Source organism: Arachis hypogaea, chromosome 16 (genome assembly GCF_003086295.3).
Source record: "Arachis hypogaea cultivar Tifrunner chromosome 16, arahy.Tifrunner.gnm2.J5K5, whole genome shotgun sequence".
NCBI lineage: Eukaryota > Viridiplantae > Streptophyta > Magnoliopsida > Fabales > Fabaceae > Arachis > Arachis hypogaea.
Window position 1 is genome coordinate 72,216,426 of NC_092051.1, and position 15,108 is coordinate 72,231,533.

Below are 15,108 nucleotides of genomic sequence, written 5' to 3' on the forward strand. Positions count from 1 at the left end.
TGTGCGAAGTTGTGAACCATGGTATTGGCATCATATTTTTGGCGCCATTACCAGGGAAAGAAAGAGCGATGAATTTTACATAATCAAAGTGTAATCACAATTTCTGCGCACCAGTAGGAGAGGGGAAGAAGAAAGGAGAAGAAAAGGAATGGGAAGAGGAGGGTGAGAAAAGAAGGTGATGGAAGAAAGCTACCCACGCGTACGCGTACACGTGGGTCACACGTACGCCTGCATGACAAACCACAGAGGGGACGCATGCGCGTCCTTCACGCTTATGCGGGATTGGGTTTTGTGCCTCAGGCACAATGTTGACGCAGTGTAGGCGCAACTCTCTGAAAAATGGCTGGGAGGTGGAATTTTGGGATCCACGCGTACGCGTGCATCGCGCGTGCGCGTGGATGGGCGAAAATGCTTAGTGCAAGCGTACGCGTAGAGTACGCATACGCGTGGATGGTGCTCTGTTTTTCAAAATTTTTCTATGTTTTTGCACCAAACCAATCCAAACCTCCAAACAGCAACCAAAACACCATAAAACCTTATTCAACATACTAAACTACCAAATAAACTCAACTAACTAAACAAAACATGAAATTGAACTAATTTTACCAACATTTACAAAAGAGAAAATGAAAAGATTTTACCATGGTGGGTTGTCTCCCACCTAGCACTTTTGTTTATTGTCCTTAAGTTGGACTTATGGGGAGCTCCTCTCAAGGTGGCTTGTGCTTAAACTCTTCTTGGAACTCCCACCAATGCTTGGTTCTCCATTGTACCCCAAGATTTCTCATGTGTTGCACCAAGTCTTGATGGAGTTCTTCACAAGCCTGGGGCTCTCGAAGTTGATCCTCTTCTTGTAATCCGGGATCCCACACTTTATTTTCACACCCGTCTCGAAGTTGATCATTATTAGTCGATCCGGGTGGCAAGCAAGATGGATTCTCCATGAAGTGCCCAACAATTCTCCTAGACCCATCTAATTGAGCACTATTCTAACCTTTATATTGCATGTTTGACGTATCAACCATAATGAGCCTTGATTTGCAACGCCAACCACGAAACATCTTTCTTTTACGCTTCATCCCACAAAGCATCCTAACTTGACCATCCGTTTCAAGCAAGCCATATTCGAGTGGGACAATAAAGCTAATAGAAATAAATTTTACCCATTCAAATGAAAGAGTAGATGGCAACCTAAGTAAAGAAGCTTCCAAGGATCTTGACAAAGCGTATTCAACTCCCGTCCTTCTTTTGCTAAGGACCTCCACCTCTTTACAAGATTTCTCAATTATAATCCTTCGTTCAACAATTTTATCTAAGCCTTTACCCTTACTAAGATTATAATTAGGGAGAGGAGAGAAATTTACCTCCTCAACGCTTTCAAATGCACCGGGAGAAGGTTCTTTAGGCTCAAAGGATTCTTCACCACTAAGATTTGATGCTTGATCTTCATTGCCAAGGGAACTCGACTCTTGCTCTATCCCGTCCAAGTCTTCATATGGGATATACCTTGGAGGTTATGCACATTCTTCCTTAGCATCAAATTCAATCTTCTTGGAAGGGTTTCCTTCAAATATAGATTTCCAAGGTGGTTCTACATCTCCTAAGTCTTCAACTACTCCTTCCTTTTCTTCAACTATTGTAGCTTCCTCCAATTGTTCCAACACAAAGAAATTTCCCTTATTTCTCACCGAAGTTTCTAATCTCTCCTTCATGCTATGCTCTTCATTTGATTCTCCACATGTTGCCATGGGAGTTCCTTGAGTGTCCAAGCCTTGGGAGGCTAATCGGTTTACTACCTCAGCCAAGACGGCTGTGAATTCTAGTACCTCCTTTTTCATCTCCTCTTGTCCTTGAACGAGAACATCAAGGATGTCATCCATTGGAGGTTGTGGTGGATAGAAGGGTTTATCATTTTAGAGGAAGGGTTCATAGTAGGAAGGTGGTTCTTCTTGGTAGGGATGTGGTGGTTCTATGTTCTCCATTTGTTCTACTTGTTGCCCAACACACTCTAATCCATTGTTCTCAAGTTGAGATTCTACATTTCCCTTCACATACTCCCCTCTTCGATCACTTTTCCACAATCATCCGTGGATATGTGGTATGAATCCCATGCATCTAACTTATGGTGGACGGTTGCTTGAAGCCGGTCCATTGCCTCCTTGATAGATGGGCATGGATATTCTTCTATGGAGGGTGGTGGAGGGTAGAATTCATCTTGAGGATGGAAATTTGCACACATTGGAGGTGGTTCATCTTGGTCATAATATGGAGAGGGTAGTTCTTGAAAGTATTGAGGTTGGAATGGTGGTTCTATGTATGGCTCATATGGTTCAAGAGGTGGTTGGTATTGTGGATATGGATTAGGGTCATATGAAGGTGGTTGGTGAAAAGGGGCTTGTGAGTATGGTTGAAGGTTATGTTGAGGATATGGCTCATAGGCATATTGTAGTGGTTCTTAAAAGTCACAAAGAGATTCACCATAGCCATTTGATTGGTATGCATCATAGAATGTCTCTTGTTCATAGTGTACTGGTAGAGGTTGTTGCCATGAAGATTGATCATATGCATATGGCTCCTCCTACGTTTGATTATCCCATCCTTGATACACATCCTCATTGTAGCCCTCATTTCCTACAACATAGTTAGAAGCAAACTCATAGCCAAAGTGAGAATTCATAATGAAAAGAGAAAATAAGAAACAAAAGCTAATAAGAAAGAATGAAACAAAGTCCTGAAACTAGCAAAAACTAACAAGCAATCCAAAAATCAAGCTATTCACAATATTCACATATATACAATAACCAATAACATAACACCATTGCAATTCCACGGCAACGGTGCCATTTTGATGAGTGGATTTTTGACGGTTTAGAATTTCACAATGAAATCTCGTTGCAAGTATAGTTTCTAAACCAACAATAATCCTTTCATACAAAAGATTGTTTGTTACAAGTACAAACCCCTAAAATTATAAACTGAAGTATTTAAACCTCAGGTCATTCTCCTTAGGAATTGCAATAAAGTGTTCTTGTTATTGGTTATGAGGTATGTTTTGGGGTTTTTAAGTTAATAGACAAGAAATATAAATGGCAAGGGAAATAAACTAACAAGTGACAAAGCTCTTGGCAAGGTATGAGAACTAGAAGTCCTATCCTAGCTATCCTCCTCAATTGTGATGAGAATTATCCATTGCTCCCACCTAGTTATTCTACCCATGGAGGAAAGTCAAATGGATGGATTAACTTGAGTCCACAAGTCCTAGCCAAATCTAGATTAAAGACTAGCTTTAGTGGCATTCAAATTAATTAGCAACTTCTAATTATCAATCAACAAAAAAATTAGATAACTCAAGAGTCACTAATTACTCCACTGATAAACCCCTTTGTAGGGTTTATCTTGTGTTGAATTTAGAGCATTTTGATAATCTTTCCTCACATTTATTTAATGAAATAGCATGATTTTGTGATTGTCTCCTTATTTGTGCTTAGATGTAAAAATATGCTTTTTGGACCTTTTATTTGATAATTTTAATTTTCGTTTGATTCCACTAGATGCCTTAATGTGTTTGCTAGTGATTTTAGGTTAAAAAGGGCTAGGAAAGGATCAAAGGATTGAAAGGAAAGCATACAAAGTGGAGAAATCATGAAAAGCCAAAGATTTGAAAAAGCCCATGGGCGCGCGCGCCCACGGTGCGCTACCGCGCGGACTACGAAAAGCTCCAGGGGTGCATACGCGTGCTGTACGCGTACGCGCCGAAGGCCGCACATGATTTTTTAAAGAGGAACATGTGCCTGGCGATTTTGGAGGGTTTCTGGCCCCATTTGGAGCTGAGTTTTGGTGGGAAAAGGCTAAATAGACCAAGGAATGAAGGGGAAGGCATCATGTAGACATACACACACACATTAGGCTAGTTTAGTTTAGTTTTAGAGAGAGAAGCTCTCACTTCTCTCTAGGATTAGGATTAGGATTAGGTTTAGTTCTTAGATCTAGATTTTAATTCATGCTCTCTTCTACTTCTTCTTCTTAATTCCTTGTTGTTACATTCATGATTCTTCTATTATTTGTTATAATTTATTCTACTTTGTTTGTAGATCTACTTCTGTTCATTTTATTTTCTTTTAATGCAATTTGAGGTAATTCATGTAGATCTTGTTCTCTTTAATTGTTGTTGTTAATTTCTTACATTCAATTGTTGTTAGATTCTCCCCTTGTTATCAATTTACTATGATTTTCCTTTGTTCCTTCCAAGTGTTTGATGAAATGCTTGGTTGGATTTTAGTATAGATTTTATTCCTCTTGGCCTAGGTAGAGTAATTAGTGACGCTTGAGTTATCTAATTCCCTTGTTGATTGACAATTAGAAGTTGCTAATTGATTTGGATACCACTAAAGCTAGACTTTCCCTTGCGAGTTGGCTAGGACTTGCGGAATCAAGTTGATTCATCCACTTGACTTTCCTCCTTAGTTAGAGGTTAACTAAGTGGTAGCAATGGACAATTTGTGGTCACAATTGAGGAGGATAACTAGGATAGGACTTCCAATTCTCATACCTTGCCAAGAGCTTTATTAGTTGTTAGTTTATTTTCTTGCCATTTATATTTCTTGTCTAAAATCTCAAAAACCCCAAACATACTTCATAACCAATAACAAGACATTTCATTGCAATTCCTAGGGAGAACGACCCGAGGTTCCATACTTCGGTTTATAAATTTAGGGGTTTGTTACTTGTGAAAACCAAATTTTTGTATGAAAGGATTATTGTTGGTTTAGAAACTATACTTGCAACGAGACTTCATTTGGAAAATTCTAAACCGTCAAAAATCCAAATCATTAAAATGGCGCCGTTGCCAGGGAATTTGCAATGGTGTTATGTTATTGGTTATTGTATATATGTGAATGTTGTGAATATGTTTGCATTTTGCTTCTTTGTTAGTTCTTGCTAGTTTTAGGATTTAATTTTCTTGCTTCTTATTTGATTTTGTTGTCATTTTCTCTTGCTATCATGAATTCTCACTTTGGCTATGAGTTTGGTTCTAATCATGTTGTAGGAAATATGGACTTTAATGATAACATGTACCAAGGATGGAACACTCCAAGATGGGAGAAGCCTCAAGGAATTGATCACTCCTATTGGCAACAACCTCCGGATGCTTATAGGTATAATCACCATCCTAACACATGTCAATTTAATGGCTATGGTGAATATTCTTGTGATAATCAATTACCACCATCATATGCCCATGAATCCTATCCTCAACATGAACCACAACCACTCTCACAAGCCTTTCATTACCAAACACCTCTATATGACCCATATCCATCATATGACTAATCACCCATACCATATTCTTATGACCATTATGAGCAAGAACCTTTAGAATCACCACAACCCTATCATGATTATTACCAAGAACCACCTCAATGCACACCATCTCCATACCCTTACCAAGAAGAACTACCTTCCTACTATGAACCCTCTCTCCAAATTAATAATGCACTCTCTTATCCACTCCAAGCCCCACTAGATGACTCTCTCACCTTGCTACTTCAAGGACAAGCGGATATGCAAAGGAACACCCTAGAGTTTGTGACTAACTTGACCAAGGTAGTGCATACTTTAGCCTACCAATGCTTGAACACTCAAGGTGCTTTCATAGCCACATGTGAAGAGTCAATTGAAGAGCATAGCATGAAGGAGAGATTGGAAACTCCGGTGGGAAATAAAGGATGTTATTTTGTATTGGAGCAACTAGAGGAAGCCATGATTGTTGAAGAAAAGGAAGAGGTGGTTGAAGATTTAGGAGATGTTTAAAGTCCATGGGAATGTAGCATCGTGGAGCACTCTTTCAAGAAGCTTGAAATTGATGTTGAGGAGGGTGCGCAACCTCCAAGGCATGTCATAGTTGGAGACTTGAAAGAGGCCTATCAAGAGATGGATTCAATTATGGATGAATTTCTACCTACAATTGAATCCTCTCCCATTGGACATGAAGTTGAAGTTATAGAAGAGTGTGCACAACCTCCCATACCCTTGGTGAGCAATGAGAAAGAGAGCTACCAAGAGGAATAAGTTGGCATGGTGTATATCGAAATTGAAGAATATGAAGAGGTTGATCAAGAGATGAATTCATTCATCAATGAATTCCTATCCAAAAGGGAATCACCTCCCATTGGGCAAGAAATCAAAGTTCTTGAGGACAACACCAAGCCAAGTGATAAAAGGGAAAAGGTTGAAATTGAAGAAGCTTACGAAGAGGTGGAGAGAGTCAAGGAAGAGCACAAGAGAGTGGAGCTTGCAAGATCATTGGGACCACCACTTCCTAAGTCACCATCCTACACAACATTCAAGTGGGTAAAATTCTTATCCCAAAGCTTTACTTTCTCACTTGAATATGGTTTGATTGAAAATGGTGGTCAACTTAGAGCTCTTTGTGGAGTTAAGAGTAGGAAAGAGTTGTGTAGTGGTTGGAAATATCATTCTAAGCTCATGACGGTTGCATGCTCAAAGTTCAAGAGCAATGGCTGGTGTGGAACTAAATTGAATGGGTCTAGGAGAATGTTTGGATGCCTAAATGAGAATTTACAAACCTTGTCACCCGGATCTAACGATGGCAATCAACAACAAGATGGGTGCAAGAACAAGGTTTGGGACCCCGGAATTCAATCTTACAATCAATACTCTTGGGGTCTTGTTACTTGCTCGAGCTTACTTGAAGGCTTTATGCGCCTAACTTGGGATCCCGGTGGTCATTGGAGATGCAAACAATGGTGGGGATTCGAGGATGAATTCAAGCATAAGCGACCATAGCAAGGACCCCATCAAATGTCCAACTTAAGGACTTAAACTAAAAGTGCTAGGTGGGAGACACCCCACCATGGGAAACTATTTCCACTCTCTTGTAGATTTGATTAATAAGTGATTTGAGTTGTCTATTGTTTAGTGTATTTGCATGCATACATATGATTGAGGCCATCATTTGTTATTAGCTCACTTATCTCAAATAGCCTACCACTTCAATTACCCTTGTTTGCCACCTTAAGCCTTTTATCCCCATTTGTTCTATATTTTACCACATCACTAGCCTTAAGCGGAAAAACAATTAATTACCTGATTTGAATCTTTGGTTTGCTTAAGATAGAGCTTGTGTGTCAATAAAGTGTGGGGAATTGTGGGAACTTGGGTTGATGAGGAAGTGGTGCACGAAATTGTGATCTCAGGCAACGGCGCCAAAAACTCAGTACGCACATCTTTAATAAATCGTTTTTCATTCACAACTTCGATACAACTAACCAGCAAGTGCACTGGGTCGTCCAAGTAATAAAACCTTACATGAGTAAGGGTCGATCCCACGGAGATTGTTGGTATGAAGCAAGCTATGGTCATCTTGTAAATCTCAGTTAGGCGGATATCAAATGGTTATGGAGTTTTCGAATAATAATAATAAATAAACAGAAAATAAAGATAGAAATACTTATGTAAATCATTGGTGAGAATTTCAGATAAACGTCTAGAGATGCTTTCATTCCTCTGAACCTCTGCTTTCCTGCTGTCTTCATCCAATCATTCCTACTCCTTTCCATGGCAAGCTTTCTGTAAGGCATCACCGTTGTCAATGGCTACATCCCATCCTCTCTGTGAAAAAGGTCCAAATGCTCTGTCACAGCACGGCTAATCATCTGGAGGTTCTCGATCATAATGGAATAGGATTCACCCTCCTTTTGCGTCTGTCACTACGCCCAGCACTCGCAAGTTTGAAGTTCGTCACAACCACCCCTTCCCAGATCCTACTCGAAATACCACAGACAAGGTTTAGACTTTCCGGATCTCAGTAATGGCCATCCATGAGTTCTAACTTATACCACGAAGATTCTAACATCTCAGACTCGGTCCTCTGTATTAGATATCTAAGAGATACTCATTCTAGCTTGTTTGCATGTAGAACGGAAGTGTTTGTCAGGCACGCGTTCATAAGTGAGAATGATGATGAGCGTCACATAATCATCACATTCATCGTGTTCTTGGGTGCGAATGGATATCTTAGAAGTGGAATAAGTTGAATTGAATAGAAAAATAGTAGTACTTTGCATTAAATCATGAGGAACAGCAGAGCTCCACACCTTAATCTATGGAGTGCAAAAACTCTACCGTTGAAAATACATAAGTGATGAAGGTTCAGGCATGGCCAAATGGCCAGCCCCCAAATGTGATCAAAGGATCAAAAGTTGATCAAAAGATTATCTCCCCCTCTCAATACAATAGTAAAAAGTCCTATTTATACTAAACTAGCTACTAGGGTTTACAGAAGTAAGTAATTGATGCATAAATCCACTTCCGGGGCCCACTTGGTGTGTGTTTGGGATGAGCTTGAAGTTTACACATGGAGAGGTCATTCTTGGAGTTGAACGCCAGTTTGTAACGTGTTTCTGGCGTTGAACTCCACTTTGCAACTTGTTTCTGGCGCTGGACACCAGACTGCAGCATGAAACTGGCGTTGAACGCCAGTTTACGTCATCAATCCTTATTCAAAGTATGGACTATTAAATGTTTCTGGAAAGCCCTGGATGTCTACTTTCTAACGCAATCGAAAGCGTGCCATTTGGAGTTCTGTAGCTCCAGAAAATTCACTTTGAGTGCAGAGAGGTCAGAATTCAACAGCATCTGCAGTCCTTCTTCAACCTCTGAATCTGATTTTTGCTCAAGTCCCTCAATTTCAGCCAGAAAATACCTGAAATCACAGAAAAACACACAAACTCATAGTAATGTCCAGAAATGTGAATTTAACATTAAAACTAATAAAAACATCCCTAAAAGTAACTAGGTCATACTAAAAACATACTAAAAATAATTCCAAAAAGCGTATAAATTATTCGCTCATCACAACACCAAACTTAAATTGTTGCTTTTCCCCAAGCAACTGAAAATCAAATAGGATAAAAAGAAGAGAATATACTATAAATTCCAAACTATCAATGAAACTTAGCTCCAATCAGATGAGCGGGACTGGTAGCTTTTTGCGTCTTGAATAGTTTTGGCATCTGGTGCACGAATTGTGAATCACACTTTTCACAACTCGTACCACTAACCAGCAAGTGCACTGGGTCGTCCAAGTAATACCTTACGTGAGTAAGGGTCGATCCCACGGAGATTGTTGGTTTGATGCAATCTATGGTTATCTTGTAAATCTTAGTCAGGAAATCAATTATAATTATCAGCATGAATTGCGAAGAATAAAAGAGCATGGATTAAATACTTGTTCTGCAGTAATGGAGAATATGTTGGAGTTTTGCAGATGCTTTGTCTTTTGAATCTCTGCTTTCTCCCTGCCTTCTTCTTCACGCACGCAAGGTTCCTCCTATGGCAAGCTGTGTATTGGTGGATCACCGTTGTCAATGGCTACCATCCGTCCTCTCAGTGAAAAGGGTCCAGGTGCGCTGTCACCGCACGGCTAATCATCTGTCGGTTCTCACTCATGCTGGAATAGGATCCATTGATCCTTTTGCGTCTGTCACTACGCCCAACCCTTGTGAGTTTGAAGCTCGTCACAGTCATTCAATCCCTGAATCCTACTCGGAATACCACAGACAAGGTTTAGACTTTTCGGATTCTCAAGAATGTTGCCAATGGATTCTAGCTTATACCACGAAGATTCTGATTAAGATATCCAAGAGATGTTCATTCAATCAAAGGTAGAACGGAGGTGGTTGTCAGGCACGCGTTCATAGGTTGAGAATGGTGATGAGTGTCACAGATCATCACATTCATCTTATTGAAGTGCGAATGAATGTCTTAGATAGAAACAAGCGTGTTTAAATAGAAAACAGAAATTGTTGCATTAATTCATCGAAACACAGCAGAGCTCCTCACCCCCAACAATGGAGTTCAAAGACTCATGCCGTGAAAGAGCACAAATTTCAGATCTAAAATGTCATGAGCTGCAAAAATAGACCTCTAAAAGTTGTTTAAATACTAAACTAGTAACCTAGGTTTACAGAAAATGAATAAACTATGATAGATGGTGCAGAAATCTACTTCTGGGGCCCACTTGGTGTGTGCTGGGGCTGAGACTTAAGCTTCTCACGTGCCTAGGCTATTTCTGGAGTTAAACGCCAGGTTGTAACCTGTTTCTAGCGTTCAACTCCCATTTGTAACCTGTTTCTGGCGTTTGACACCAGACTGCAACATGGAACTGGCGTTGAACGCCAGTTTACATCGTCTATCCTTGAGTAAAGTATGGACTATTATATAATGATGGAAAGTCCTGGATGTCTACTTTCCAACGCAATTGAGAGCGCGCCATTTGGAGTTCTGTAGCTCCAGAAAATTCACTTTGAGTGCAGAGAGGTCAGAATCCAACAGCATCTGCAGTCTTTCTTCAACCTCTGAATCTGATTTTTGCTCAAATCCCTCAATTTCAGCCAGAAAATACCTGAAATCACAGAAAAACACACAAACTCATAGTAAAGTCCAGAAATGTGAATTTAACATAAAAACTAATAAAAACATCCCTAAAAGTAACTAGATCCTACTAAAAACATACTAAAAACAATGCCAAAAAGCGTATAAATTATCTGCTCATCACAACACCAAACTTAAATTGTTGCTTGTCCCCAAGAAAATGAAAATCAAATAGGATAAAAAGAAGAGAATATACTATAAATTCCAAACTATCAATGAAAATTAGCTCCAATCAGATGAGTGGGACTGGTAGCTTTTTGCCTCTTGAATAGTTTTGGCATCTGGTGCACGAATTGTGAATCACACTTTTCACAACTCATACCACTAACCAGCAAGTGCACTGGGTCGTCCAAGTAATACCTTACGTGAGTAAGGGTCGATCCCACAGATATTTTTGGTTTGAAGCAATCTATGGTTATCTTGTAAATCTTAGTCAGGAAATCAATTATAATTATCAGCATGAATTGCGAAGAATAAAAGAGCATGGATTAAATACTTGTTCTGCAGTAATGGAGAATATGTTTGAGTTTTGGAGATGCTTTGTCTTCTGAATCTCTGCTTTCTCCCTGCCTTCTTCTTCACGCACGCAAGGTTCCTCCTATGGCAAGCTGTGTGTTGGTGGATCACCGTTGTCAATGGCTACCATCCGTCCTCTCAGTGAAAAGGGTCTAGGTGCGCTGTCACCGCACGGCTAATCATCTGTCGGTTCTCACTCATGCTGGAATAGGATCCATTGATCCTTTTGCGTCTGTCACTACGCCCAACCCTTATGAGTTTGAAGCTCGTCACAGTCATTCAATCCCTGAATCCTACTTGGAATACCACAGACAAGGTTTAGACTTTCCGGATTCTCAAGAATGCTGCCAATGGATTCTAGCTTATACCACGAAGATTCTGATTAAGGAATCCAAGAGATGTTCATTCAATCAAAGGTAGAACGGAGGTGGTTGTCAGACATGCATTCATAGGTTGAGAATGGTGATGAGTGTCACGGATCATCACATTCATCATATTGAAGTGCGAATGAACGTCTTAGATAGAAACAAGCATGTTTGAAAAGAAAACAGAAATAGTTGCATTAATTCATCGAAATACAGCAGAGCTTCTTACCCCCAACAATGGAGTTCAAAGACTCATGCCGTCAAAGAGTACAAATTTCAGATCTAAAATGTCATGAGCTGCGAAAATAGACCTCTAAAAGTTGTTTAAATACTAAACTAGCAACCTAGGTTTACAGAAAATGAATAAACTATGATAGATGGTGCAGAAATCCATTTCTGGGGCCCACTTGGTGTGTGCTGGGGCTGAGACTTAAGCTTCTCACGTGCCTAAGCTGTTTCTGGAGTTAAACGCCAGGTTATAACCTGTTTCTGGTGTTCAACTCCCATTTGTAACCTGTTTCTGGCGTTTGACGCCAGACTACAACATGAAACTGGCGTTGAACGCCAGTTTACATCGTCTATCCTTGAGCAAAGTATGGACTATTATATATTGATGGAAAGCCCTAGAGGTCTACTTTCCAACGCAATTGAGAGCGCGCCATTTGGAATTCGGTAGCTCCACAAAATCCACTTTGAGTGCAGGGAGGTCAGAATCCAACAGCATCAGCAGTCCTTTTTCAGCCTGAATCAGATTTTTGCTCAGCTCTCTCAATTTCAGCCAGAAAATACCTGAAATTACAGAAAAATACACAAACTCATAGTAAAGTCCAAAATTGTGATTTTTATTTAAAAACTAATAGAAATATAATAAAAACTAACTAAATTACACTGAAAACATACTAAAAACAATGCCAAAAAGTGTATAAATTATCCGCTCATCAAAACACCAAACTTAAATTGTTGCTTGTCCCCAAGCAACTAAAAACAAAGTAGGATAAAAAGGAGAGAATATACAATAAATTCCAAAAACATCCATGAAGATTAGTCTTAATTAGATGAGCGGGGCTATTAGCTTTTTGCCTCTTGAATAGTTTTGGCATCTCACTTTATCCATTGAGGTTTAGAATGATTGGCATCTATAGGAACTCAGAATTCAGATAGTGTTATTGATTCTCCTAGTAATTCTTGAACACAGCTACTTTATGAGTCTTGGCCGTGGCCCTAAGTACTTTGTTTTCCAGTATTACCACCGGATACATAAATGCCACAGACACATAACTAGGTGAACCTTTTCAGATTGTGACTCAGCTTTGCTAAAGTCTCCAATTAGAGGTGTCCAGGGTTCTTAAGCACACTCTTTTTTTTTTGCTTTGGACCTTGACTTTAACCGCTCAGTCTCAAGTTTTCACTTGACACCTTCACGCCACAAGCACATAGTTAGGGACAGCTTGGTTTAGCCACTTAGGCCAGGATTTTATTCCTTTAGGCCCTCCTATCCACTGATGCTCAAAGCCTTGGATCCCTTTTTTTTTACCCTTGCCTTTTGGTTTTAAGGGCTACTGGCTTTTTCTGCTTGCTTCTTCTTTTTTTTTTCTATTTTTTTTCGCCATTTTTTTCTTTTTTTTTCGCAAGCTTTCTGTATTCACTGCTTTTTCTTACTTCAAGAATCATTTTTATGATTTTTCAGATTATCAAATAACATGTCTCCTGTTCATCATTCTTTCAAGAGCCAACATATTTAACATTCATAAACAGGAACTTCAAAAGACATATGCACTGTTCAAGTATTCATTTAGAAAACAAAAAAGTGTTGCCACCACATCAAAATAATTAAACTATTTTAAAATTCGAAAATTCATGTACTTCTTTTTCTTTTTCAGAAAACATTTTTCATTTAAGAAAGGTGATGGATTCATAGGACATTCATATCTTTAAGACATAGATACTTAGATACTAGTGATCATATAGTAAAGACACAAATATAAATAAAACATAAAGCATAATAAACGAAAAACAACAAAATAAGAACAAGGAGATTAAGGAACGGGTCCACCTTAGTGAGGGTGGCGTCTTCCTCTTCTTGAAAAACCAATGGTGCTCTTGAGCTCCTCTATGTCCCTTCCTTGTCTTTGTTGCTCCTAATAGTTTTGTGGAGGGAAGTGCATCCCTTGAGGCATTAGTGGTTATGGAAAAACAAAGAAAAAGCAATGCTTTTTCCACACCAAACTTAGAAGGTTTGCTCGTCCCTGAGCAAAAGAAGAGAGAAAGTAGTAGAAGAAGAAGAAAGTGGAGGAGATGGGGGAAGAAGATGTATTCGGCCAAGTGGAGGAAGAGAGGGTTGTGTTGTGTGAAAATGAAGAAGGAAAGGTAGGGATCCTGTGGGGTCCACAGATCTTGAGGGGATCCTGTGGGGTCCACAGATCTTGAGGGGATCCTGTGGGATCCACAGATCAAGTGGGGTCAAGGACTTAACATCCCTGCTCCAATTAGGCGTGTAAAATGCCCTTGCTGTGCAATCCTGGCGTTTAACGCCAGACTGCTGTCTGTTTCTGGCGTTAAACGCCCAAATGTAGCTTGTTTCTGGCATTTAACGCCAGGTAGATGCTTGTTTCTGGCGTTAAACGCCAGCTTGGTGCCTGTTTCTGGCGTTAAACGCCAGAATACTCCTCCTCCAGGGTGTGCTGTTTTTGTTCTGTTTTTGATTTTTCAGTAGTTTTTGTGACTTCACATGATCATTAACCTTAAGAAGACATAAAATAGCAATAGAAAATAAATAGATATAATTAAATAACATTGGGTTGCCTCCCAACAAGTGCTTCTTTATTGTCTTTAGCTGGACCTTGCTGAGCTTTTAATCTAGCCTCAGCCTTGAGCACTCTTGCTTAACATTGCCTTCAAGATAGTGCTTGATTCTCTATCCATTAACAATGAACTTCTTATTAGAATCAATGTCTTGAAGCTCCACATAGCCATATGGTGATACACTTGTTATCACATATGGTCCCCTCCATCGGGATTTCAGTTTCCCAGGAAATAGCCTGAGCCTAGAGTTAAACAGCAGAACCTTCTGTCCTGGTTCAAAGACTCTAGATGACAGCTTTCTGTCATGCCACCTTTTTGCTTTCTCTTTGTAAAGCTTGGCATTTTCGAAAGCAGTGAATCTGAATTCCTCTAGCTCATTCAGCTGGAGCAATCTTTTTTCTCCAGCTAATTTGGCATCAAAGTTTAGGAATCTGGTTGCCCAGTAGGCCTTATGCTCCAGTTCCACGGGCAGATGACAGGCCTTACCATACACAAGCTGGTATGGAGAGGTCCCTATAGGAGTCTTGAATGCTGTTCTGTAAGCCCACAGAGCATCATCCAAGCTTCTTGCCCAATCCTTTCTACGGGTACTTACAATCCGTTCCAGGATTCTTTTTAGTTCTCTATTAGAGACTTCAGCTTGCCCATTTGTCTGTGGATGGTATGGAGTTGCCACCTTGTGGCTAATTCCATACCGGACCATAGTAGAGTAAAGCTGTTTGTTGCAGAAGTGAGTGCCCCCATCACTAATTAGTGCTCTAGGGACACCAAACCTGCTGAAGATATGTTTCTAGAGGAACTTCAGCACTGTCTTAGTATCATTAGTGGGTGTGGCAATGGCCTCTACCCATTTGGATACATAGTCGACTGCCACCAGAATATAAGTGTTTGAGTATGATGGTGGGAAAGGCCCCATGAAGTCAACTCCCCATACATCAAACAACTCAATCTCCAAGATCCCTTGTTGAGG